The following is a 27,750-nucleotide window of genomic DNA, read 5'->3' as shown; positions in this document are numbered from 1 at the left end:
TGAATTCTACTCCAGAAATTCTCGCAAGCTTGGGTGTGGCTTACTGGAAGATGTGAGAGGCTGTTGGTGGGAACTGAAAAGCCCTCCTGTGTGTGGAACCTCATGCTTGGCCATGTTTTATCCTAGTCCAAGTTTGTAAATCCACCTCCATTACTACTTCAGTTTGGCACATTCCATTTAACTTTATAGGAATATATTTCTTATGAAATTAATAATGCTGGCTTTAGAACAAGGCAGTCCCTGGCCGGTCACCTCCTGCATTGCTGAGCATTTGTCATGTGATAGGGATGAAGAGGTGATGTTTTACATTTTGTGAGAAACTGTTATCATAGAGATGATCTCATAGATATGATCTCTTTTTAAAAAATATTTTGAAACATGGGGTGAGCTAGAAATATGGGGAGATGTGATTGAATGTGCTATGTGAATCATTTTTATAAAAAGAAATGATTTCAGTGGGGTGTGTGTGAATGAGTCAATACCATTTGAGAGGTAGCAGGGTGCAGTCAAATGTTCTTGCTTAAAACTGCCATAGTGAGACTTAAGTCTATGAATAAAGAACATTTTGGATTGGAAGCAGCATGTACAGTATCTTATGTATTAGGTGTTTTTGTTTTTCTTATCGGTGTCTTTATACTTCCTTGTTTTGGTGTCTACCTAATTCGGCATTTGTCACAATTATTTCTTCCTTTGCGCAGCCCAGATTTGCTTTTCAGATGTTCATTTCAAAAATCTTTACAGTGTTCACTTCTGGTAGCAGTTTTAGAGCAAGTCATTATCATGAAAATAAGTACTGTTTAGCTTCAGGCTAATTTTCATATGATGTAACATAGCAGATTCCAGTATTACATCCTTTATGGCTAGAACGTATTGCCTGTTCTGTCATGAACATAGATTGTCACAGTGACAGTTCTCTGAAAACTGTGTGAGACCACTGATGTCCTTTACCTGTTTTGATAATCGTACTGTGAGGTCAGGGAAAAGGTGCTCCGTTGTTCAGGCACCCTGCATGGCTGTACTTCCTTCAGGGCTTTGTTGGAAGTGGGGGATGAAAGAGAGATGTGGTACACATTTCTGCTTGACTTTTGTAGGATCTGCCTTTGGCCTCATTCTACTGTTCCATACAGATCCCTGCATTTCTTCTTGTTTTCATTCACATATCTATGTTACCTACATAAGTATTTGATTGGCAATTTTAACATATACTACTTTTTTCATACTTAGAATTGAACTATACCTGAGTGATAGAGCTCATGCATTGTATGTATAAGGTTCAGATTCATTCATTACATTTCTATTCCACCCAATAGCCAAAGCTCTTTGGGTGGTTTGCAAAGATTAAAATTCTAAAAATACAATATAATACAATTTAATACCAGTTACATACAAAATATAACAATTTTAAACAGTAAATCCCAGGACCTGTTAAAACCTTATTCCTGGGAGTAGAGAAAAGTCTTAATGTGGTGCCAAAAAAGTGACAGCGTTGGCACCAGGCAGGTCGCATCAGGAAAAGCATTCTAGGATTCTAAATTTGGGGGCCACCATCAAGAAGGCCCTCTCCATTGCTGCCTTTCTGCAAGTCTCCTCAGCAGGTTCATACTGGGAGAAGCGTATCGTCAGGTATACCAGTCCCGAGCCTTGTAAAACTTTATAGGTTCTTCAGATAACCTGATCCCAAGCTTTATAGGTAATGACCATCACTTTGATTTTTTTAAAAAAACAAATCAGAAGGCAGCACAAATGAAAAAGTATGCTTTTTTCACACATTTGAAAGATATGCATATTGGCACCTATGGGAAGGTTGCATTGAGTACAGTGCAGATACTTAAAGATCAGCTGTATTGCTCAGTACCAGTAGGAAAACAAAATATGTTATAGCACAGTGCAGAGCAATCCTATGTATGTCTACTCAGACGTAACTTCCACTGGGTTCAGCAAAGTAAATGTGCATTAGATTGCAGCCTTAACATAATAGTTGTGGTGTGATTATTCATAGGCTTTAGCCTACAGCAGCCTTCCCCAACCTTCCTTCCAGATGTTTTGGACTTCAACTTCCATCAGCCCTAGCCAGCATCACCAATGGTCAGGAATGCTTGGAATTGTAATCCAAAACATCTGGGGGGCACCAGGTTGAGGAACGCTGGCCTATTGCATCTGGCTTTCTGTAGTATAGAAAAATAGAGCTCTATTTGGGTGTTCCACAGTTTGGGTGTTCCATACGTGCAATTTTTTGGGTTTTTTTTTTCTGTTAGCATTTGACTTTTCCATCGAATCAATGATATATTAAAAGTGCTTACTTTTGTCAGGGTTATATTCTTACTCCCTAAGAGAATTTCCTGTATAGGACAATTGTAGGACAGTTTCTATAGTGCAGGATTGTTTAGTCTAAATGTCTTTGGTTTGTGATTTGGACAACTAAGGGCCAGTTCTTACGTATACCTTGTGATGCGGAAACACATATGTATGTTCCTGCCCCATACTGCACCAATCATACCTGCAAACAGAACATAGGAAGCTGCCTTATATTGAATCAGGCTATTGATCTATCTAGCCCAGTGTTATTGGCACTGACTGGCAGCTGCTCTCCAGGTTTTCAAACAGGCATTTCCCCAGCCCTACCTAGAGATGCTGGGGATTGAACCTGGGACTTTCTGCAAGCAGAGCAATTGCTCTACCACTGGGCTTTGGCTCCTGCCTGTGAACAGGGAGTGCATAACAGGATATCACATGACACAAATTACTTACAGGGTCAGCTGATACATATGTGGCAAGTGATATGAGAACTGAATAGAGCTACATCTGAACCTTGCAGTATATTTGCAAATTATCTGTGAAACAAAACCGTAATCCTTCTTGGTTCAGTAGGCAGGGCAGGAAACTGGACTGCTACAGCATTGGGACAGAGTCATTACAGACCCATACAGGGTCTTGAGTAGGCATGGCAACTGAAAGAGCTAGTGTTGAAGAATATTTTCATTAACTATTATGAAATAAGATATTCTGTTTTATTTGTCATTCTTTCATTTGATAAATCCCTATAGAGCTTTCATCTGAATGGCTAGGCAATACAGCCTAAGGAAGCCTTCCCTAACCTGGTTTATTCCGGATGTTTTGGACTGCAACTCCTAGCATTCTTGACAATTAGCCATGCTGGCTGGGGCTGATGGGATTTCTGCTCTAAAACACCTAGGGGGCACCAGGTTGGGGAAGGCTGGCCAATGGTCTTCCTTTTTAATGTCCTCCTTATTCAGGCATTTTTCCTGATGCCTCTTGCCCTATTTAGGAAGCCATTTATATCTGCATAACAATATACATATGAGGCTGCAATCCTGTGCACCAATGGAGGCTGGTGGCTCTAATTTCAGTGGGGCCATAAATCCATTCTGGGTGTCCAGTGAGAACTAGCCAGAACCTCTAAAGGATCTACCCAAGTTGCTGAACCCTATCCCCAAAATAAGTTCAGCACCTTGGATAACTCCTTTAGAGTTCTGACAAACCTGGCATGGATTCACAGCCCCACTGAAATCTGAGCCACCAGCTTCCACTGCCATGCTCATTTACCTGGGAGGAAACTCCATTGAACACAGTGGAGCTTACCTCTGATTTATGTATAAGATTGTGCTCATTTGAGCCGTACATGTCATATCTTTAACTTGGAAATCTGTCAGATTTTGTGGGTTTACCACTCCAGAATTATATCACCCTAGGGATAAGCCTCACTCTCTGGATTCAATGGTGATTTATTCCACAGAGCTTCTTCCTATACATATGAAAGTATGAAGCTAGGAAAGGATTACCTGGCCCAGACAATAGCCTGAAACGATGGCATTAAAATGGCATTGTTCTGGAGGCTAGGGTTTCCTTGAGTTGATACCTGAGTGTTAAACTCGTCCTTTGTCACTGAGGTTATGCTGATTGTTATACCCATGTATTGTAATTTGTAAGGCTTAGACTTGTTCAGTACTTCCCATTAAAACAGGGAGTGTTTAGAAGGAGGAAACCTCCTTCTCAACTGAGAAGTGGAGTGTTTGACATCTCTAAGAAATGTATTAATTTTATATTTTGCATGCAGAGTGGAAAACGTTGCAAGCATTTACTTTGCTCTAGGTTCATCTGAATAAACCTTCTTCCCTGGGATGACAATAGTGGCAGTCTGAACTTTAATAAACGACGTGCATGCCTTAGGGAAGCAATGAATTCTCATGTTTCTAACCTGGAGAATTTAAACAGATAGATAGAATTGCACACACTCGCTTAAGAAAAAAAATCAAAAAAATCTGTAATGCTGTTTACAGAATCATGTTTGTGACCTGTCTAGTTTCACAGTTCAGCGAGTAATGCTATCATTTTGGGAATACCGATTTAAAATACTGATAGTGATAACTCTTTACTTGACTCGCAATTGGTCTGGGAGTATCTGGTGTTTTTTTTTCATGATCTCAGGGGAAAGATCTAAATGCTTACTAGTAACTCTAGGAGCAGCTTCTGATTTCCTAATACTAGTGGGACTTCTGCAGTATTCTCTCTAACACTGATGTGTCTTAAGAAAGCTCCCAGTGCTTTAACAATACTGTTGGATTGTTAAAATTTACTTATTTAATAAATAATAATAATAATTTAGACTTTTACCTATCCTATTCCAAGTATTCACATTTTTAAATGGTTACAATGTTTTTAAACAAAATCTATCACAGTAAAACTAGAAAATTCTGAAAGATTAAAACATTATACCCTTAAACGTTGTAGTGCTAGCTTGATACAAGTGATTAAAAGTCAGCTCACTGGAAATGCCATATCACAGACTTTGAATATACTTACTGTATATGGAAAGGGAGACTACAATAAATTCAACAAGGGAGCATCATAACAATCATGTTCTGTGAACCTGTGTGCAGTGGGAAGAGGACACCCTTAGTTGAATTTTGAGGTTTTAGACTTTTAGGTGATATGGGACTTACCAATGGTGTCAACTTAAAATGTGCCCAGAGAACAGGAATCCTATGTAGATGATAGAGAGCATCTGAGACTGTGCTCCCAGTGGTCATACTCAACTGGTAAAGCAGGTTGCCTTAATGCACAGCAGGTGTGCAGAGTTTTACACTGTGCCTATAGATACCAGTAAATATTTCTTCAGATGTGGTGGATAAACTGCTATTTGTTTCCAGCCATTCATTTTCTGGATTCCAAACAGATAGAAGGCATGCAAACTCCTGACTGCAGTGTGATAATTGGGTTCAGTACACAGCCACAACAACATTGGGGAATAAATAGCATATCTTTGATCCTCCATCCTCCATTGGAAAAGAGGAAAGCTATTCTCTGAATTTACCTGCAACAATTTATAAAACTAATAAAGAACCGGTAGGCACTATTTTATCATTTTTCTAAAGGTAACAAATTAAAAAATAGACATTTTGGCCATGATGTCCACTGACATACAGAAACAGGTCGATGACAAAAGGATGGTGATATGTATTCATGGTATATTTCCAGGTTCCCAGGAACATAGTTCTAAAAAAAAAAAAAGGTTTACAAAACAGAAGGAAAGGAAGGTTGCTCCATTTGTTCATAATTATCAATTTCCACAGCGAGTAAAGGAAAGGCATACAAGCCACCACGTCATACTGATTGATGGAGCAGCATGTCTTCATTTGTTCTCCTGGTCTATTCAAGGACTGCACAGCAGTTACGGGCAGAATGATCCAGTAAAAGCTTGCTCATTCCCTTGCAACTGCTCCTGAGCTCCTTAGGGAGATTACCTTGGAAAATGCTTGGAAAATCAAGCTACCCTTGACCTAACCAAGAAGTTCAAAGACTAGACTGTCCCTATTGTCAGGGAAGAAGCACTCAGTGTTCTAAGCTAGGGCTTCTTATGAATGATCAACAGCTCAGGCGCTTAGTAATTCTGCTCCACAAGCTTTGAGAAGTAAGCCATATAATCATCCCTTTAGGGTTAAAGTACAAAGTGCTTGCTATGATAAATCCATCTAGGGTCTAGAGCTATATGAGAAGTCTTCAGAAAATCTGACATTTTAATGAAATTACATGAAACTAGTACCAAAAACATCTTTTCTACATTGGTGCTTATATGAGTCACAGCAATTACTAGTTTATCACTCTGAAATTTGATGTGTTAGAGAACCACGTGGTAGAAAGCTCTGCTGAATGAGAGGTAGTGACTACTTTAGCCAATAAACACAGATATGCCTATTTAGAAGAGGTAATGCAAAGGCTGCCGTTTAGTGTCCTTGGAGGTTACAACAGGATGCAATTATATTTCTTTCAAAAAGCTTGCATGAGGCCTTTCCCCTCTTTTTGCAAATGTATCAGATGCCTGGATGTTCACACTACTTTCTTCTGTGAGTCGGGAGTGACTAATTTTCTTCTGTAAGATTATAGCCCATTTAAATTGCCCATTGCAAATCAATTCCTACAGTGCAATTTAATGAACCCTTTTGTCGGCAATTAAGATTACTAATCTAGAAATTCTTTTTACATTAATGTCACGGTTAAAGCTGGGCTACCTTGTTCTCTTTTTAAACAAAAATGCAATGCATATTTGATTATGTGTTATTGTTGTTTTTAAAACAACAACACTTTAATTCAATTTATTGTTTAATTTAGTAAGGATGTTTGCTGTAAATTATTTATTTCCATTTTATCTGAAATTGTGTGTTAATGAATTTTTAATTATAATACTAACCAAATATAGAAAAGATGTAGAGTGTCCAGAGATGCTTATTTTACAGGAATTAACTGGGCTCATGATTGTATGTGAGGCTCCTCTCTTGCTGAACACAATATGGATGCTGTCCTCAATGATAGTACTGCTTGCTTGTTTGGTAGGTGGTGGTTGTAGGGTTTGGATCAATTCAATCTTGCAGTCCTAGTCCTATATTTAATGAGGAAGATTCTTAAGCACAGCCTATTCCCAGGTTCCCCAATGTGGTGTGGGTTGAACAATGCTTGTGAAGTTATCCACCCCCTGCATCCTTCCAAAAAAAAAAAAAAATGGATAAACATTAGGGTGCCATGTTCTCCTTCCTGTTCCTGAACCTGCTCCTGATCAGTGGGCAGGAAAAGAAGGACTGGGTAGGGCTTATTGGTGTATTTCATCCACATAGACCTTTACCCTTCACCTCCTGTGCTCTCTCTGGCCTTAGCTAGACCTCAGGATTATCCCAGGCAAATGAAAGGGTCATCCCTGCCTGCTCCTGGGATCCCCTGTGTGTCATTTGGATGCACAGGAATGATCCCAGGACAATCCCAGGATATAGGCCTGGTCTAGCCATGGCCCCTCTCTCCCCCCCTACTTTGTCCAGTCCCAGCCTCTTGCCTTGCTATCTCTTCCCCTTCCCTGCCCCAAGCCTTCCTCTTCCTCTCCAATTCCTGGCTTTCCTCCATCTCTTCCACTCACCTCTTTATCTTGCCATTTCTTTCCACTCCCAGCTTCTAGCCTCTCTATTTCTCTTGCCTTTCCCCCTTTCCTAGTTATTTCCCCTTCTCTCCCAGCCTCTAGCCTTGCTATTTTTCTCCCTGCCCTTTCTTTTGACTAGCTAGGCTCCCACACCAGCCATTGGTGATTAGATACACCCTCTCCAGTAGCAATTTTATGGTGCAGTTTCTCAAATCCTCGATGTGCCCATTGGTCCAAAAAGATTGGTGATCCCTGGCCTATTCTGTACAACAGGGTTAGGGAACCTGAGACCCAGGGGCCAAGTCTGGCACTCCTGGGGTCCCAGTCTCACACTCTGGGGTTTCCTTTCTCTGACCCCAGCCCCTTTCACCAACCGCTAATAGTTTGGTGATTCCCTGGCTTTTGTCCAGATTTTCCCCAAGGCTAAAATGGTGAAATGTCTCTCTAAAAGCTTAGTTACTGGCAGTAAGAGCTGTAACCTACAATAAGCTGGTATTTTGGCCCCAGCTCTTTTGGCCCCAGGTCTTGCCCACCACAGGAGTATGGCCCTTGAGAGTTTCTCCAACATGGAATTTGGTCCTTGGTCTGAAAGAGGTTCCCTACCTCTGCCACATAAAGACTTTTGTGGTAGTTGTCAATTCTAACCCCCTCCCCTCTCTCGGCTGAACAACCTTTTGTGCATTTAGGACCTACTCCAGAAGGAGCATCCATGTGTGAACATATCGTTCTGCAGACAGATTGCCTCTGGTGGATCACGATGAGTGGATATGCTCAATTATATCACCTGGGGGCTGTAGCTCAATACTGTTGGTTGCGGTTGGCTTTTTTTTGTGTGTGTGGATTTTTTCTTCTTCTTTTTGTTTTGTTTTGGCAACAACACATGTGCAGTTCTGGTGCACATATAGATGGTTTCCTTCAAATTAGTTTTTCATTGTGGAACTCTCCTGTCCTCTAAACATCAAAAGGTCCATTACATTCACTGAAGAAAATGTGATTGTTTCCCCCTAATATTGCAGGAATTACTCTTCTGGTTGTTCTGTGGAATGTGATTGTGCGATTATGGCAGGTATCCACAGGAGTTGTGTACCGCATTTGATAGGAATAATGACAAACTTCCCCTACCCTCATGCACATGCCATTTTTTGACGTTTAAAGTTTAATTCATTTTGGTGTTTTATTTAGAGCCTCGCACTCTTCCATTTGGTCCAGTCCTAGTGCTCATCTAGCCTTTAAAAAACAACAACCCTAAATATGGCTAACACCACTGTTCTCAGAGCAGTTTGCAAGAAGTATCTCATGCTACAATTTAATATAGTTTATCCTTTAAAAAAAAAAAAAGATTTTCTGTTGCATGTTTATTTTTCCTTTCTTTCACCTTTCTAGCCCTAATCATTTACTTCAGCCATAGTGATTGCAAACAGAACCTTGCATCTTTCAGCTTTAGCTGTTGCCTCTCTTGGCCAGGTAATGCAAGGCATTCTTCTTTCACCTTTAAAATAGCTAAAACCCACTTCCTATTCTGAGCCCTGCTCAGGATGGATTCTACTTGCTCAGCGTGGACAAAACCCTCATCAGGGCTTCCGGAATATAGGATGCTTTACAGAGTCAGAGCATTGGTTCATCTAAGTCAGTATTGCAGGCAGTGGTTCCCAAGGGTTTTAGACAGCAGTATTTCCTAGTTCTGTTGGGAGATGTCAAGATTCAAGCTGAAGTATTTAGCCTTTACCCTAAAAGGGTTTTGTTGATGCTATCCTTCCAGGGATTTTCCAGGAAAGCTCAAGCTATTCTGTCCAGGACAGAATAGCTTGAGAGTCCCTGGAAAATCTTCGTAAGGGTAGCATCAAACTTTCTTACCTGCTCTGAGACTTCTGGATCCAAGAACTCATCTCCTTGGCAGCTGATGTCATGGGAAGCAAGAACTTCTAAAAGACACCCCCCCTAAAAATAAATCAAAGCTTTTATGAAGCAGAAGTAATAGTCTGTCAGATGTTTTAACTGTTGAACTTTGCTAGCCAAGAAACTATTCATAATCACTGATGATAATTTAATATCCATTGATTCTTTGTTTCTTTTGTGTTGGCCTGCTGCCCAGATACTGTAATGATGAGTAGTTGTCTGTATGACCTTTTTCATTGTTGAATGCATGGTAATGTGCAGTGCATGCATTTCCCATTGCATCAAACAACATTTTTTAGGTAATGGGAAAAAAGAATATCTAATTAAGGAAGTACCTTAATTTATTTTAAAGTGCATTACTATCTGAAGAGTGTTGCAAAATAAGATTTTAAATGGATTTATTATGTATGAGATGTTGAAACTGTGTTTTGGTACTAAACTACCTTAGTGCTGGGGGGCAAAAAATTCTGTCATTGTACAGATGATATCCTATGCATAATTTACATATACGGGAACCGCACAAATATTTAAAAACATAGCTTTATGCTTGCAAAATTATATGTGGATATTATGTGAGAAGATATGAGTATCATATGCAAAATGATCTGCAATGCTAAGTATACCCTCAAGCTCAGGTAGGAAATGCTTGTATATTTCCTCTAGGTTTATCTGAAAACTATGAGACTCTTTCCAGCCCATAAAATCAAAAGTTCAAATTATCTGTTCTCATGAATTTTTTGTTCAACAAAAATCTTGTCTTAGCTTGCCAACTAATAACACATTTTGCTACTTTTGAAGATAAAGTCTGCAAAGAAAAACAGAGCCAGGGATCCAAAGGATGGGCATACACATGTGGGGAGAGAACTGTTCTTATGCCTAGGGCTTGGCTTGCTGCTTTTGCCACAGCAGTTCCATGGTTGAAGAAACAAGCGGCTATTCAATTTGAAAAGTGGCTGGTCTCTTTAGCACTGGGAGGTCCTGCAGTTACACTGTGTAGGCACATGACATTAGTCACTTGAAACTGCATTTGTGCAGATTTGTCATTTTCTGGCCTCCAACCTGCATTTCAAGATGTCATTAAAAAAAAAAAGGTTTTAAGGCATGATGACTTTTTTGCTAAATGGCTAGTCCTGGTGCCTGTTACTTGCCAGGTTGAAAACCTGTGGAGCACTGACAGCAATTCTTGGATTGAGCTGGATTTAGAAGGAGCTGTCCAGCATCTGTCAGCAGATCCCAAACAACAAATTATCTAGTTGCAGTAAGCAAGGCAAGATTCTGCAGGACATGGGAGAGCTCCCAGTGACTGTGCCCAGGCAAGAGACCTTGATCCCCCCACCAACTCAACTGAGAGTATACATAGCAAAGTGCTGATTAATGCTGAGTCCCACCATTTTTCTGAGATCTAGCAGGGACAGAATATGCCTTGGCCCTGTGAATGTAGGAGTTACTTGAAGGTTTTTTAGAGTGTCCATTGTCTTCTCTACTGGAAGCTTACAAAAAGTGAGTGGCTTTGAGTTGTTGAAGTGGTGGAGGTGGAGGTTTTGGTTCCTTAATTCAGAAGCCTTTGCCCTAAGCCTTGTGGCAGAGACAAGCAGCTAGTCAGGGTAGCTTTCAGTGTGCCTTGAACTGGGTCTCATCCAGCTTGAAGGATCTTGAGGCAGACAGCTGCTGACCTGCAGGTATAGATACCATTGGCTGAGGTATCCAGACAATCTGACATGACAACTGGAAGCACAGCTGCATGGTTTTATATGTCACATGCATGTTTTCTCCTCCGATCCTGTCCACAGTTGTTGTTTCATCTTGGAACCATTTTTGCCATAACATTTTTGATAACGCCCTACTACTCATAGCTACCCTGAAAAACCTACATAAGCACTTTCTGTTTGTCTTGTCTAAAAGGGGTCCTGAGGATGCTGAGTTTTGTTATTTAAACAGCTGGGGAAAAAAGAAAAAATCAGTGAGTTTATAACATACTGTGATAACTCATTACTTTTTCTAATTTTGAATTAATTCAGTTTGAAATTGGCTTGGTGAGAATTAATTACCAAGAAAGGTGCAGGCCCTTTTCCTGATCTAGCGAAGTACGGTTTAATCTCACAACTGGGTCTGAAGGAAACAGCTACCTTACTAGTGAGCATGTGATAGTGGCTGCTGGTTACCCTTTGGGCAGAGGGCAAAGGAATTCTCCTCCCTTCTTCACTGTCTACATTTCAGGGGGGGTTTCCCCTCTGGGACAGCCTTGCACAACTTGTGATCAATCATGCTAAACAATTTGTCCAGGTGCTGATCAGTCTCTCCTATTTATGTACTCCAAAACAGACAGAAAATATTGGTAATGGCTTGTGAGTTGTATTTGGTTCAGTGCCCCACAGATTGTACAGGGTTTTTTTCCTTTGGAAACTCAACGTACACCATGTAGCTTTACTTTTATGTGTTTACCAAGGACAAGCATTAGCATCATATATTTTGTTTGTTATCTTTTGATAGAAGTCAAATAACCTGTGGAGGCGCTCTGTGAGAAAGCAAAATAACAAACCTTTTTCACCATTCTGTTTATAAAATGAAAAGAAAAAGGAATGACTCAAGTAAAGTCTTTGTTTTATGCTCAGATTTTTTTTAAAAAAATGCAATGTTCATCTATATGAAAAGTGTTATCCCTATTTATACTGCCATTGAAACTATAATTTCAGTTCCATTTAAGCACTGTGGGCAGATCATCATCAGCCACAGCATGCTTACAATTATATCCAAATGAATGGAAACTGTGGTTCTTGTCTTGATATATTGAAATGATATTCTTGAATAAGATATATGGCATAGCTGAATTATTTGTACAAAAGCTCATAATTTCACCACAGGAGAACGTCAGCCCCATCCTCTTGTTTTTTTGTCCTGGATGGAACCATAAGAATATTTCTATATTCCTTGTTCTTACTATTCAGAAATCCATGATGAGGGTCTTCTGAGCACCCTTGACTCAAATGATAATAGACCAGAGATTTTAGAGTTTATTTCCTTAACATTCCAGTCCAGTAGAATAGTGATTCTCTCTTTTATTTCTCCCTTGCTTTTTTCAACTCTGTTAGCTCACTATGTGCAGCATTCTCTTCTTTACACCTCTGGCTAAATTTACTCTTCCATTGCCTCTTCCTATTAAATCAGTTGAAACAAATATCCATCAACTTCTTTAGCACAGTGTGATACTTCTGTGCCTGTTCAACCTCACTTACTTGGCTTCCCATATTTGGATCCTTTTAAAACACAACATGCACAGTGTAAGGGTAAAATAAATTGATAAATACTATGTTGGATTTTACTTACTGATTCCTGGCACCAGAACCACTGTTCTGGTTTTATACAAAGAGTTGTCTATGATTTAGAAACACTTCTTTATCCCTTACATCTTTGGTGTCTCCCAGTATGCTACGTTTCTGCTTCTTCCAGAAAAAGATGAGATGTACCTTGAGGACACCTATCTAGACTATATTTGCTATAGGCAAATCATAGATCTGCTTGTCTCAATGTAGTCTTTATAAGCCAAATAGATTCCTGTAGCTTTGATGCATTTCACATCAATTAACAGGCTAATTTTCTTGGAAACATTTCTGTCATTTTAAAGATTAACAAAACGGAGGCAAGGAGTTAGTGATCAAGGTGACATGAGCTTTATCCAATGGCTGTGCTTTTAAATTTATTTATACCAGCTCAAGACAATCAAAGTTAATGAGCTTTGAGGACAGAAAGGATTGAAGGTTATTGTATTTTTTTAATGTATCAGCATGACATTCTGTCCATATAGAACAGCAGATTTCTAAAAATGAGGTGAACCCTTTGAGGGAAGTGAAGAGGGGGGAGAAGCCCATTCCTCTGTTTCCATTCTCAACATGTCTTAGTGGCTTAACAATGATGCCGAATGCCAACATATATTCACTCACTCCCAAACAAAGCAAAGTAAGATGTTGGTGATCAATGAAGCTGGGTTGGTCTGACCTACACCCTTCTGCAGTTTGCCCCAACCTGGTGCCCTCCAGATGTGTTTGACTACAACTATCATCATCCCCTGCCAGCATAGCTGCTGGGCAGGCTGGCTGGCTGGGTTGATGGGATTTGTAGTCCAACGTACCTGGAATGTACAAGGATGGAGAAAGCTGCTCTTCTGTTTTGCAATCTTTATTATGTCTGGGAAAATTCACTGGTGCATGATTTCCTCTTAGGGAGGCTTATTATCACAGTGGCATCCTGCCCTTTCTCTGAGGAACTGAGGGTGGTGGTGGAGGTGCAAATGAGATTAACCTCAGGAGGTAGGTTAGGCGGGGAAACTTGTGACCCAAGGCCATCCAGTGAGCTTCTCAAGTGAGTATAGGTTTGAAGCTGCATAGAGATCTTGCTTTTAGAACTAACACTAGATACCTCAAGTATGGGATAATAGGTGATAGGCATGCACAGTTAGAACAAATGGTATCTCTGCATTTTAATTTTAACAGATAACCATTGCAGATAAACTCTGCAGGACATTTTGTATTCTTCATTGCCTCTTGATTGGTTTGCCATGTCCTTTGAACTGTGATTGCGCTTTTGCAAACTCTGCCAATTTTGTGTGCCAGTATGATGTTGTTGACTGTGCTGGGCACAGCAGGGCATTCACTGGCAGCACTCTTGCCCACTGCTGCCTATGGCTACCCCCACCTTCTGTTGTCTCCCAGCATTAGCCACCCTTAAGGATGTGGCTCGTTCCTCTCCCTTAGCTGGTGCTCAGTGACATCAGCCACTTACTGTTCTCTGCCTCACCTCACCAACTGGTACTACAGGTGAAACTGGGGGCGGAATCCAAAGGAGCACTTACACTTCTGCCAATTCCTTTATGCCCCATCAATTCCTGTTTGACTGCTTGTGGAAGGAAGAATTAGCACTTCTGGGGTAACAAGAAATGAGTGAATACTCTAGTTTGTGGAATGGGGTAGGTGTCAGGTATAAGTCTCATGCAAGGCCAGGGAGGCCTTGCAGGGTTGTAGGTAGATTTAATTAGAGCTAGTTTGGAATGTCTGTGCAAGCTTGTCTCTGTCAGAGTTCTCATGGGAGTAGCTTATTCACTCCCTGTCTTGTCCTTGAAGCTGTTAGATTTCTGTGGGAAACTGATAGAGTGTTATGGGCCTGAATTACAGGCCAGAGCCCATGTCTGTAAAGTGGTTTTGAACAGGCCTATACCTTCCTTTATAAGCTGGAGCAAAGGTGAGGAGCCTTTGCTAGAAACATCTTTTGACTCATGGCCCCAAATCTCCCCCTGTTTGGATCTATCATCGTTTGGGATTTTGAAAGCACTCTGCACAAAGATTCTCTTCTTTGGATTTCTAAGGACTATGCCATGAAAAGTACTGTGAGGCTTTTCATTGACTTGAGCTCAGCATATGGCAGGCTGGGATTGACCATTGGACTTTTCCTCTGCCAGACTCAGGTGGCAGGGAGTTCCCGGTGCTAAAGTATGTGCATGGGAGTTCTTGTGCCTGAGATTTTTACCCATCCCATGATCTTGTTTAGGCTTTGACCATGTTCCCTGAGTTACCCACATGTGGCCACGTTTGGACTAGCTCTCTTGGGATGGTTTGTTGTCTTTCAAGAATGTCCCATTGTGATTGCCTAAAGGATCGTATCAGGAATCTTTCCCGCCTTTGGTTGGGTTTGGAACCATTGAGATGGCAACCGGGAAACCAGGTTGTTAAAGGCTTTTGACTGTATCCTATCTTGAAGCCTGAAGCTTTCTGACCATCAATCAGCTTTAAGTATTTTGTAAGTGTGTAACCATTAAGCTTTTCACCATGAGATTTCCATCAATAAAAGAAGTCTCTCTGATTGAGTGTCCCAAGTCAATTTGCCAGCACATGTGAATGCCGGAGGGAATGGGAATCCACAATAGTAGGTCAGTGAAGCTCACATAAGGGAGAGCTACCCCAATGAAGAAACGAGTATTTCTGCTCATTTTAGGGCTTCCTCTGGGAAACACTATTATTATTATTATTATTATTATTATTATTATTATTTATTTATTTATTTATATAGCACCATCAGTGTACATGGTGCTGTACAGAGTAAAACAGTAAATAGCAAGACCCTGCCGCATAGGCTTACAATCTAATAAAATCATAGTAAAACAATAAGGAGGGGAAGAGAATGCAAACAGGTACAGGGTAGGGTAAGCAGGCACAGGGTAGGGTAAAACTAACAGTAGAAAGTAACAGTAGAAGTCTGCACAACATCAAGTTTTAAAAGCTTTAGGAAAAAGCTAGGAAAATCACTATTGCACAAGTGGTGGGTCCTGCTTGTGCAACAGAAACTGGGACCCACTGCTTGCATAAAATAATCAGCCGAGCTACGAGAGAATCGCTGATGCCCTGTTAGATTCTGCCCATACAATTTAGCACCTGCTTATTGTGCAGTATGTGCCATAGACTGAATAGAATTATCCTTGTCAGTCTACCAAGTCACTTGATACATTAGTCTTTCTTTTCACCAAATTTACAAGTAATTCCTAGTCTGAGGCTAGTGAGAAGAATTTAAGATAAGCTTCCTGACTACACATGTGGGTGGATGGGTGGGTGATAATCACATATTATGTGATCTGTGGAAAGGACAGATCTCATAACAATTCAGTAAGTATTTAATTGACCAGAAATCTTTGATTTCATCTTGGATGTTTGTTACTGACCCACATCTATATATATTAGATCATCTGTTCTGGGCAATTTGGTTTTCATTTTTAGAATTGCAAGAGTTAACAGTTTTCTGTCCCTGAATATCTGCAGTGCAACATCAAATTTATATAATCCTAATCCTAAAAGGAAATAAATGAGGCTTACATTCAAGTAATGTCTTTAAGATAAAGGTGCTGGGGTCAGTCTTGCTTCAGGGCTGTAACATCATGAACATCTTTCCTTTCTTTTCTTTTTTTTTAAATCCCAACAACATTAAATCACGGTATTCCATCTGAACTTCTATCTTTGATCATGGTGTAATGGAATGAAGAATCTAAGGCTTTTCCCTGCCTGTTTTCTCACTATCGGGACAGTTTTGGGTGCCTTTCATTTTCCCCATAGTTGTTAGTCATGCCACTTTAGTAAGCAACTCTCTTAGCATACAATATTTTAGCTTCAGAAACTGTTAAATATTTTGTTCCTATCCAAAAACGTTCCCATGAATTATTGTTTGTGAAATATGCTACTCCTTCAAAGCAATTGTTTGGCTGTTTTCCTACTTTGTCGCTTGTCAAAATAAGGCTGTATATGTCTTATCAGTTCAGCCACAGACATATGACAACAACAAGGTGTGAAAGCCATGAATTTTTTTGATACGCATTGCAAGCATGATGTGTTTGCTAAGGCAATAGAAAATTCAGAGGTGCTGTTTGCTGTGATACTGGCATAGTGATAAGAAGGCTTCATTAAGGTTTGATTATTTGCTGCCACAGTGGTATACCCTTCTTCTGCCTTGCTAATCCTCCCAAGTTCTACTTGAGAGAGAGAGAGAGAGAGCGCTCTCCGTTTGAACTGAAAAAATATTTTTTCACGGACATGAAATTGGCTTCTGATATGGAATCCCTTTCTCTGTGCAAAGAGAGGCACAGAGATCTGCATGAAGAACATTTTTAAAAAAGTTTTCAGGGCTTACTTTGATTGTGTGAACTGTCACGTTGTCTCTTCCTATATAGAACCATTAGACCACTGCACTGCAGTACTCATGGAAGGCTTTCATGTCTATGCCACATTTTGCAGAGTCCACCTGGCAGTAACATGAGAACAGGTCTTCTCTGTGGTAGCACCCTCCTTCTGGAATAACTTCCCTTCTGCAGTATGTCAGGTATTGATGATCATGTGCTTTTGTTTACCTTGGCTTTTCCCAACAACTAACTAGTCTAAATGTTGTTTCGTTTTTATATTTTGAACTGCCGAGAGAGCTTCAGCTATGGAGTGATGCAGAAATATAATAAATGAATGAATGAATGAATATTGTATTGTTTTTGTACTGTATATTGTTTTTATAATATAATATTTTATTTATGTTTCTTTTGTATTGTTTTATAATTTGCATTGTTGGGTCAGCAACGTTGAAAACCACAAATAATTTCTAAAGGTGTTCATGCTAGCAATAACTTGTGTCTGATGCTGCTGCACGGTAACTGTGCCAGATAGCTGGTGTGGTAGATGGGTCCCTGTATCGCTGGGAACACAAATGGGACACCTCATGCAAATCAGCAAGGAATGAAAATCTGTTTAGGATAAAATTCTGAGAACTTGCATTTCTCCAATCATATCAAATATAGAATATGATCTCTAGAGAGCCATTCTGTGGTCCCTTGGAGAGAATCCCAGGGACCATAGGATGGCTCATAAAGATTCGACCCCGGAGCGGTATAAAACAAAACAAAACAGAATAAAACACTTTAAAATAGATTGTAAAAGAAGCAAAAGTCTTCCAATGTTACCCTTCAGATCATCATCTTGAACATATTGTCTAGTCTGTCCAATGGCAGGGCGAGTTCTGCATATTGATGAGAGAGAAAAAGAGATTTTTTAAAGCTTCCTACTATGTTTAAAATGTTTGTATGTTTAAGCTTATTTTGGCTTAGTTTCTAATATAGCATAAAAATAAATAAATTCCTAGCTGTTGGCAGAGTTTGTCAGATGATTTGCCAGCTGTTTCCAATACCAGGGGAAACAATCAGATTTAAATTCAAGAATTGCAGCTTGCTACTTCCCATTCTTGTGTCACTAGAGAATAACATTTTGAAGATTTCCCCCATATTTCGAGGACTACTACTTTTAGGGGATTTAATTGAAGAAATAATTAAATACATTTATCAGCTCATATCTGCATAGTTGAAAAACAAGCATTGCCTTTTGTTTTCATGGAAAAAATGCAAATGTTTTCCTTATAATTTAGACCTCCCATATAAGCAGCAAGATTAAAATTTCTTAATAAAACAAGTAGACTTGATGAGGCACCCCCTTCCCAACAAACCTCTGTGGTACCACTGGCTTGCCAGGGATTTTCAATATTTTATAGAAATTAGTGTTTGGGGTCCACTTTTTTAATCACCCAGGATGTTGACCCTCAGGTCTGTGAGCCAAATGCAGCCTCCCTGAGGTCCCAGTCTGGCCCCCAGACAGGCATGCTCTCTTCATCTTGCCCCATCCTCTTTCCCCTGACCACTCATCATTTGGTGATTTCCTAGGTTTTGCATGTTTTTCCCAATCTAAAAGGTTGAAATGTTTTTCTGAGGGTTTAGCTTTAAGCTAAAGCATGCTGGTATTTTTTGCCATGCTCCAGTTATAACCTAACTGTACACAAGCCTAAAATCATGACGGTGATGGCTTTTCTGTGTGATTCCAATAACAGAATTCTCGGGCTGGCTTACATGGAAGTTCCATTTACTTACCATGACTAGTGGCCATGAAAGGTAGAGCTCCCATGAATTTGTCCGATCACACTAAAGACCCCCTAAGTCCACAACATAGTTCAAAATTATTAGTTCCCATTTTCAGCATCAAGTGTTTGGCTTGTAAAGTATTTCAGGAACAAGTAATCTTTTTGGGCCATGGGGACATTTGGCAAAATGAAACACTGTCCTGGGTGCCACCACGAAATGACTGCTATGGGAGACATGGCAAAGGAAAAATATCGTGCCCAAAAGACTGCGTACAAGGCAGAGGTGGAGTCTGACCCCTAACTCATTAAACAATTTGTTTGTACCCAGTTTTTGGTACCAACAGAAACCTGTTTCACAGCAATCTCAGATGCCAGTAAGAAAATGTTTGTTTGTTTTTAAGTGGAAGGAGGAGGGCACCTTGATGGGCACGAAGCAAGGTATCCTAGGAGCTCATTGGTACCTGCCCCTTTGTCATGTACCTCTCCATGTACCAGGATGACAAAATTCCTGATTTGAATAAATCTTGTAATCTGAAGGTGTTGGAGGGGGAAAAATGAAGTTGTGTTAGAATCGTTAAAGCTTTTAAATCACTACACTGGCTGCCAATTAGTTTCCGGGTGAAGTATAAAGTGTTGGTTATTACCTTTAAAACCCTACAAAGTTTGGGTCCAAGTTACCTGCGGGATCACCTTCTCCCATACAATCCGCCCCGCACACTCAGGTCCTCTGGGAAGAATTTATTCCAGTCAGCAAAAACTAGGCTGACAACCGTTATCGAGAGGACCTTCTCTTTTGCCGCTCCCAGATGGTGGAATGGCCTGCTGGGAGAGATTCATCAACTTAAGAGTCTTCTGGAATTTAAGAAAGCCATGAAGACTGATCTCTTCTGGCAGGCCTACCCAGTTGAATTTTAAGATGCCATTTAATAATGTGCTGCCTTTTAATCATAGAATCATAGAATAGTAGAGTTGGAAGAGGCCTAAAAGGCCATTGAGTCCAACCCCCATTCCCCCTGCAGGAATCCACCCTACAGCATATTAATAGTGTATTAGTTTTATATGTTTTTAATCAATTATATGTATTTTCTGGTTTTTTGTATTTCATTTGTACCCCACCTCGATCCAGAGGGAGAGGCGGGTTGTTGTTGTTGCTGTTGTTATTATTATTATTATATGATTGTGTTCTATGATACAAAGCTTTTGGTTGGCCAACAAATTTCTTTTTCTTTCTAATTGCAATGAGACTATATATAATTAGATGTTCCAAGTAAGATGTAGCAACTTCTTTTTCAAATCCCAAGTGGATTTCCAAATTGATGTGACATCTTAAAAGAAGCTAAAGCAATGAATCTTTTTGTGTGTCATTATAATTGGTACATGAAGCTTTTCTTTGTGAAGCAATTTGTATAAGAATACTAGCAGTTAATTTACAACCCCCTTTTTGTCACCAACATATTATTTCGTAGATGTTTTTCTTTTCATCTTAGAGGGACAGAATATTATAATGAATCAGCAGGGCATGCAGTGATGAGAAAAAGTTTGTGAACACTTTAGGATTGTCACATATTTTCAACCTAAAATGTTATTACATCTTCATCTAACCCCATAATCCTAGATAAAGAACAATAATCTGATTAAACAAATGACACACACACAATGCTTTTTCAACATTTATCCACAACTGATTTAGCATTCAATATTGATGTGTGAAAAGTATGTAAACCTTTAGATTCAGTACCTTGTGGCATTCCCTTGAGCAGCAATTACTTCAAGTAAGTGTTTCCTGTAAATGTTGTCACATCAGGTTTTAAAAGTTTTGGGTCATTTCTCCTTACAGAATTGCTTCAACTCAGTGACATTTGAGGGCTTCCTTCCATGAACAGCTGGCTTCAGGTCTTGCCACAACATTTTGATGCAATTTAGGTCTGGATTTTGAGTAGGTCATTCTAAAACTCAGAATTTCCTCTTCCGTGGCCATTCTTTTGTAGATCTGCTTGTATGTTTAGAATCATCGTCTCACTGCATGACCAACTTTTGGTTCAGCTTCAGCTCACAGACAGATAGCCTGACATTCTGCTCTAGAATATTCTGATACACTGGAGAATTCATGGTTGTGTCAATGAATGCAATCCATCCAGGTCCTGAGGCAGCAAAGCAGGCCCAAAGTATCACATTTTCACCACCATGCTTGACGGTTAGGATGAGGTTCTTCTGTTCAAACTCCGTGTTTGTTTTTTTGCCAAACGCAACATGCTCATTGAGGCCAAAGAGTTCTATCTTTGACTCATCTGTCCAGAGAACATTGTTCCAGAAGTCTTAGGGATTGTTTAAGTGAGCTTTAGTGAACTTCAGATGGGCAGCAATGTTCGTTTTCAAGAGCAGTGGTTTCCTCTTGTCTACTTTCCTATGAATACCATTCTTTGTTCAGTCTTTTTCTGATCATTGTGTCATGATCCTTGGAAGTTACTCTGATTTGTTTTGTTCAGAAAAAGACTGAACAAAGAATGTGCTGATTTGTTCTTGGAGAGATTTTGATAGAATGACTGCTCCTGGGTAGAGTGACTATGGTCTTGAACCTTCTCTATTTGGTGGAGCCCCAAATCCTTAGAAATAGTTTTGTAACCCTTTCTGGACTGATGAGCAACAATAAGACACAGAATTGGTTAATATAAACCCTATTGGATATTTAGAAAAGGACTGTTTTTGATTCATGAAGGCTATCATGGCAGAACTATGGAATTTCTTAATTATCAATAGGGTTCACAAACATTTTCTCACTGCTGTAAGACGGACAGAGGGCTCTGATCAATCTTTGTTCATACAAAGTGACAAAAGATATTGATATATTCTATTGTGCCTGAAACAAGCAAACAAGCTTGCCCTAAGAAGCTAGTAAAACAAAACTTGGAGCATGTTTTGCCAAATATAGTGGCTCATGAATTCATAAGGATAGCTATACAAATATATGATGGAAACACAGGGGCCTCCATATCAGTGGCTGTTTCTGGGTCAGAACTGAGGCTCAGAATACTTTGGTCTTTCTGATGCTGCCTCAAGTGGATCAGTTGTGCCCGGCCTCAGGCACTTGAAATCATGTTTAGTTTGGAGGCGTATTTACCAGCCATTTTAGAAGCTAACCTGTCTTGTTGTGTTGCAGGAAAACCTAAGTAGTGGTTATGGCAAGCTGCTACCCTAGAGGGAATCTTCTTTTCCTTTGGGCAAGTGGCTAACTTGTAAGGCTGCTCTTATGTTTGATTCAGTGGTCTGTTCTGATAGCGCGGACCTTACTGGTTATTGGTACATTAGAGATAACTGATTGAGCCTGTGTAATCTTATTCAAAGTGATTCCTTGATAAATATTTAATGAACAAGATGTTCAAGCTACTCATTGAATGGAGACTTATTCTTTTTCAGAGAAATTTAATTTCAGTTGGGCTTACTTTAAAATGTTAATGCTCTCAGCTGGAGAGTTTTCTGTGGCAAATGGAAGTCTCACCATGCACCTTAACAATAAGCTTATTTGTTAGCCACTTTGTCCCTTATGTACTTTATTTGATGGCAAACTGTTCCTTACTAGTTTGGTGCTTACTCTGAGCTATTCTGGCAATTTTAGAATATTTATACAATGATATTTTTCTTTGTTGCTTAGAACTCTTAGCTAAGCATGTTAAGGAAGGCGTAAAGTGGGATTATTCAAGCCTTGAAAGTATGCTGAGGTTTTCTGCCTGCAGCCTATTTTTATAATGGAAGCAGTATCAGATTAAAAATGGTAAACTTCAGGTTTATAACAATGCAATTCTATACATCTCTTCTCAAAAGCAAATCCCTTTGAGTTCAATGGGACTTACTTAGGGTGACCATATTTTGAAAACCAAAAAGGAGGACAAGATGGCCACCCAGATGGGGCATGCCTACCAACATGTCCAGCCCCCAAAGTGGCATGCCCACCAACATGCCCAGCTCCCAAGGGGGCGTGCCCACCCAAACATGGCCTTGGTCACATGTCTGATTTCACAGCATACAATTAAGACAAACCTGTTCTACATAACATCTTAATGTTAAAATCACTGAAATAAAGAACAAGTGAGGGACTGCAGCCTCTTCACATCTGTAGCAAGTGCAAGCCTCTCCTGTGAAGGATAGCTACGCACTCACAGAACCTGGCCTTGTGGATCATTCAGCCAGCAGGTGCTCTCCAGAAAGATGCTTTCAGATAGAACGAGAGCCAGACACACTCAAACAAGTCAAGCCAAGCTACACTATGTTGGGACAATTCTGGGACAAGGCAATACTTTGCAACCAACCAGACATAACAGTCATAAACAAAAAAGAAAAACACACGTATCTAATTGACATAGCAATACCTAATAACAAAAATGTTGCAAAAAAGGAAGAGGAAAAGAGAGGAAAATATACACCACTGGCTATGTAAGTTAAAGAACTATGGAAACGGAAAAATTACAATTATTCCGTTAGTCATATCTGTCACCAGCATCACATCAATAATTTTTTTTAGAGAAAACTAGGCCTACCAAAACATATCCACACCAACATCCAGAAAGCAGTCATACTTAAAACATGCTCAATAGATAGGAAATTTCTGAAGCAGTAAAAGAGAGCATGACTTGGCAAAGCCTCTCAAGTTCACCTAGAAAAAACACCACAAGCAAGAAAAGAGACATAATAATGATGGCAACTCTGTTAATTTTTTTAAAGATTTTTTTTTTAAAGAAGAACAATTATCAGCAATTGTTATAAAACATACATCATGCCAATTATATCAAACAAATTGGAGGAAGGTCTATGGGTCAAAATGCATTATTTAATAGGAATATCACCTCCAAATCATCCTCCACAAATTGTAGCAAACTACAGCCCTCCACACATACACACACACACACTGCAAGCATGCATCCATTCATAGTCAAAAGACCAGGCATCACATTCAGACATCATCACATACACTGCTCACACAGACACAGACACAGGATCACCCATTCCAAAACACACTCAAACAACCAGGCAGCCTCACCCATACACTCCCTCTTACACACACACACATACACACCCCTTGGTCTTACCTCCTCCTCCTCCTCCTTCTCCCCCCCCCTTCTTCAGTGCTGGGGTGGTGGTGCTGGAGGCCCAGGCGCTTGTGACAGCAAGAGAACTGAGCCCCATCTCCTGCCTCGCATCGCTCTCATGCTGACAAGCATGAGGGCGACATGAGGCAATGGGCGGGGCTCCGTCTTCGCTCGCTGTCACAAGTGGCTGGGGCAGGCCCAGGCACTTGTGACAGCGAGCGAACTGAGCCCTGCCCCCTGCCTCGTGTCGCCTTCATGCTGACAAGCATGAGGGTGACGCGAGGCAATGGAAGCCCGGGAATGCGAACAGCAGCCCCAGCCCCTGCGTTTTGCTGGACATAATGGGGAAAATGGGGTCCCCCCCGGATCAGGTTTGTCTCCCCTGATTCCAGACATGTCCAGGCAAAACCAGACGTATGGTCACCATAACTTACTCTCAGATAAGTGTACATAGGATTGCAACCTAAAATCAGAATAAATTCTGGAATTAGCATTTTCACTGTAGCTATTGAATTCTTCTGTGAGTTTTGGAGACATTTACTTCTGGAACATCAATATTTCAGTAATGTAACTTTTTTACCAAATAAGTTTGTTAAAATCCTAGACTGATACTATTGCTGTGTTTAGCCTTCTTTTAGTTCTTTTTTTCAAATAGGATTTTTTATTTTTCCACACAAAACCAATTTAAAAAAACATACAATACACAAGAAAGAACAATTATAGAAATAACACCCTACAGCACTTAAAAGAAAGAAAAACAAAATTACAAGTTAAGATGAACTTCCGATTTTCACAACAAAAATCAGTGACCATATCTTCTCTTCCACCATAGTTACAAAAAATAAAATTCCTCTTTATTTTCTTACAATTTTTCTTAATCCTTGAATCCACAGATAAACAAGTCATTTTTTCCAATCCCTGCAAAAAGTCTATTAAATGTTTCCATTCAATTAAAAACCTAGGTATTGTCTAGCCTTCTTTTCTAAGTAATTCAGTTACTAGGATGCTAGAGAACTACATAAAAGTTTTCTTCTTCAATTCCTAATTAAAAATTGGAAAAGTGGATTGTTGTGAAGATAAATGTTCAGCATCTCTCTTTCTGTCTAACCCTTCCTATGGCAGCACCTCATCCCAACTGTTTATAAGCTGCTATGAATCTTATAAACAGAATTTTTATCTTTCTTACCAAATTTGTACTGATCGTTAGTATTATATCACTGAACATGCACATTCATCAGTTGGACTGCTCCTGACCATTCCATGAGATTACAGTAGCTCAAGTTTAACTAATCAGTAGAAGATTCTTGTAGTCAGGCAGAAGGCTACTGGTGTTAGCTTATTATACTTATATCACTTGTGGTTTGCAACTTCAATTTCAGTAGTTCATTATTTTCAGCTAAAGAAATCAAACTATCTGTAGCATGACATCTAGTCATTGTTTTTTGTATTATAATGGTAAACTGAAAACAAATGATGCCAAAAACATTTCTCCCCTTATTTCGGGATGGCCATTTAATTTGTCATATTTGATCAAAGTGTTGCATCCATGCGCAGGAGAAATCCTGCATAATCCTTGTTTGTGTGCATTTGTCCTATGTAATTCATGACAGTTTGACAAACTTTCAGTGATGTTTGGTAAATGCTCTTTCCATGATTAGAAAAATATGTGGTTTTGCATATCAGGAGGTTGGTTGGGACACATTGTAGGCCATTTAGCACACACACACCCAAAAAATCCCAAGTCAACGGAATAATAAGGAAATGCTATTTATATTTGGTTGGATTATTATTATTATTTATTTATATAGCACCATCAATGTACATGGTGCTGTACAGAGTAAAACAGTAAATAGCAAGACCCTGCCGCATAGGCTTACATTCTAATAAAATCATAATAAAACAATAAGGAGGGGAAGAGAATGCAAACAGGCACAGGGTAGGGTAAAACTAACAGTATAAATTCAGAACAAAATCAAGTTTTTGTGTGGTTGTATTTTTTATAGTAAACAAAGACATTAAATGATCATTGGTTACTATTATAGACAAATTAAAATAGCAGCCCTTTGTTGATGAATTATTACAAAAACAATTAGATTTTGGTTAGGGCTGAATGAACACCCCTGTGTTTACCCAAAAAGGGATTTTGTGCCTTTTTGAAGCAGGTCTCTGAAGAGGCTTGAGAAGCTTTCACTGCTGCTTCCCCCTCCCCTGCTTGAAGACAAGGCAGGTGAAGAGAAAGGCAGAGACAGTAGTGCGTGGTCCAAGTCCCATGATGGAATGGCTTCTCCTGCTGAAGACTAGGGCTAGGACTGTCACTTAATGCTTCCCCAGGGGGAAAGTGATGCTGTGCATAGTACTCCCTCCAGCCCTCAGTGGAAAAAGGCATTCTATTGGCGGTTGGGAACACCCATGGCCACCTTTGACTTTCCCTTACCTGCAAAAGGTAAGTTTCTTTACTTTTAGATGGGGAGGTGGAGATGATGATGTTTTGCAAGATTGGTGTGAACACTAATCTCCTTGTGAGCATTTGAAGAAGGGTGTTTGCCCCTGCAAGATCCTGTTCTCAGATGTTTATGACATCCCTAATGTTGGTATCTGCAGTGTGCTTAGAGCAGATAATTTTGGAAAAAGAGGAAGGAAACTCAAGAAGAACTCATGTAGAATATGGCTGCAGCAAAATGTCTAGGTACCAAGGAATTTCAATGTGTCCAGGAGGACACATTGTTCCAGCAGACAAGCACAGTTACACAGAACTGACTTCCCAGTTACAAGGAGTAACAAGTCTGTGTGTTTAAGATCCAACAGTATTTGTATCCATTACTAAGTGCTCTAAGTCCAAAATATAAAAACAGTCAGCATTCACAATAGGCAGCTCATCACTATAATTAGTGAAGGCCAGCCATAATCTGTGATTATCTCATATTATGGTAAGAGTAAAAACTTGGTTGGCCAAAACAAAACATCTTTTTAACAGTGGATATATGGACTGAGTAGCATCATGATTATACACACACAAGGCAGAGGCTATAAAGGGAATTTCATATGTCTGTGGGATCCATAGAGCCAAGGGAATTGGGAGCACAGCTGCCATCATTTGAGTTTTTTTTTTTTTGCTGCTGACAGTAGTTGCTTCCAACTCCTATGCAATTAATACATATGGCAGCCAACTGGCTATACTGAAGCACCTTTCCAATTTCTTAGACAGCCCTGAGGCTCTGTTATCTACAATCTACTCCATGGATGCATATTATTATTTTTACTTGCCTTAGGGATTTTCCTCGCCTGCCATTCTTTTGGCTGTACTCTAAAGAATATTGTCTGTCTTTGCAGGATTTTTACCCTTCCTCCAAAATCTATATACCATGCTTTGCTGGAGAGAGACTCTATGAATGGTGGGGGTTTTTCTGTAGGAGTAGCACACTGACAAAAAGGGGGCTAAAAATTCCACCACGTTAGTTGAGAGTAAATCCACACCAGAATTAGAATGGCCAAAGCAAATGATGAAAAAAGGAATGGCTCTCATTATATTTTAGGAGCTGTAGTCCAAATGGACGTATTGAACCAGATTTGAACATTCCCGAAGATTACAAAGAACTCCAATTTGCTGCTCTTTTTATACAGCTTGGCACCAGCTTTCAAAATCACTTCTGCTCTGAACAGAAGGCTGCCTCGCTCCTTGCATTCAGTGCAATGAAATGAATCACTAAACACCTCAAATTTTCGTCTGTCATTTAATAGAAATTCAAATAGCAAGGCAGCCTGGCTGCACTGTAATTTTATATTCTCTTCCTTTCCCCGAGTGCCATAAATACCCTGCCCCAATCCTCCCCTTTCCATGGTACTGCATCCTCTGTGGCTCAAGAGAAATGCCAGAGCACCATTTTAGTTACATCAACTACTTCCTCACATTGCAAATACACTTCTCTTTGTTCC

This window comes from Elgaria multicarinata, chromosome 2 (assembly GCF_023053635.1).
Source record: "Elgaria multicarinata webbii isolate HBS135686 ecotype San Diego chromosome 2, rElgMul1.1.pri, whole genome shotgun sequence".
Taxonomy (NCBI): Eukaryota; Metazoa; Chordata; class Lepidosauria; order Squamata; family Anguidae; genus Elgaria; species Elgaria multicarinata.
The sequence above is the reverse complement of the archived record's forward strand: the minus strand, read 5'-3'. Positions refer to the sequence as shown.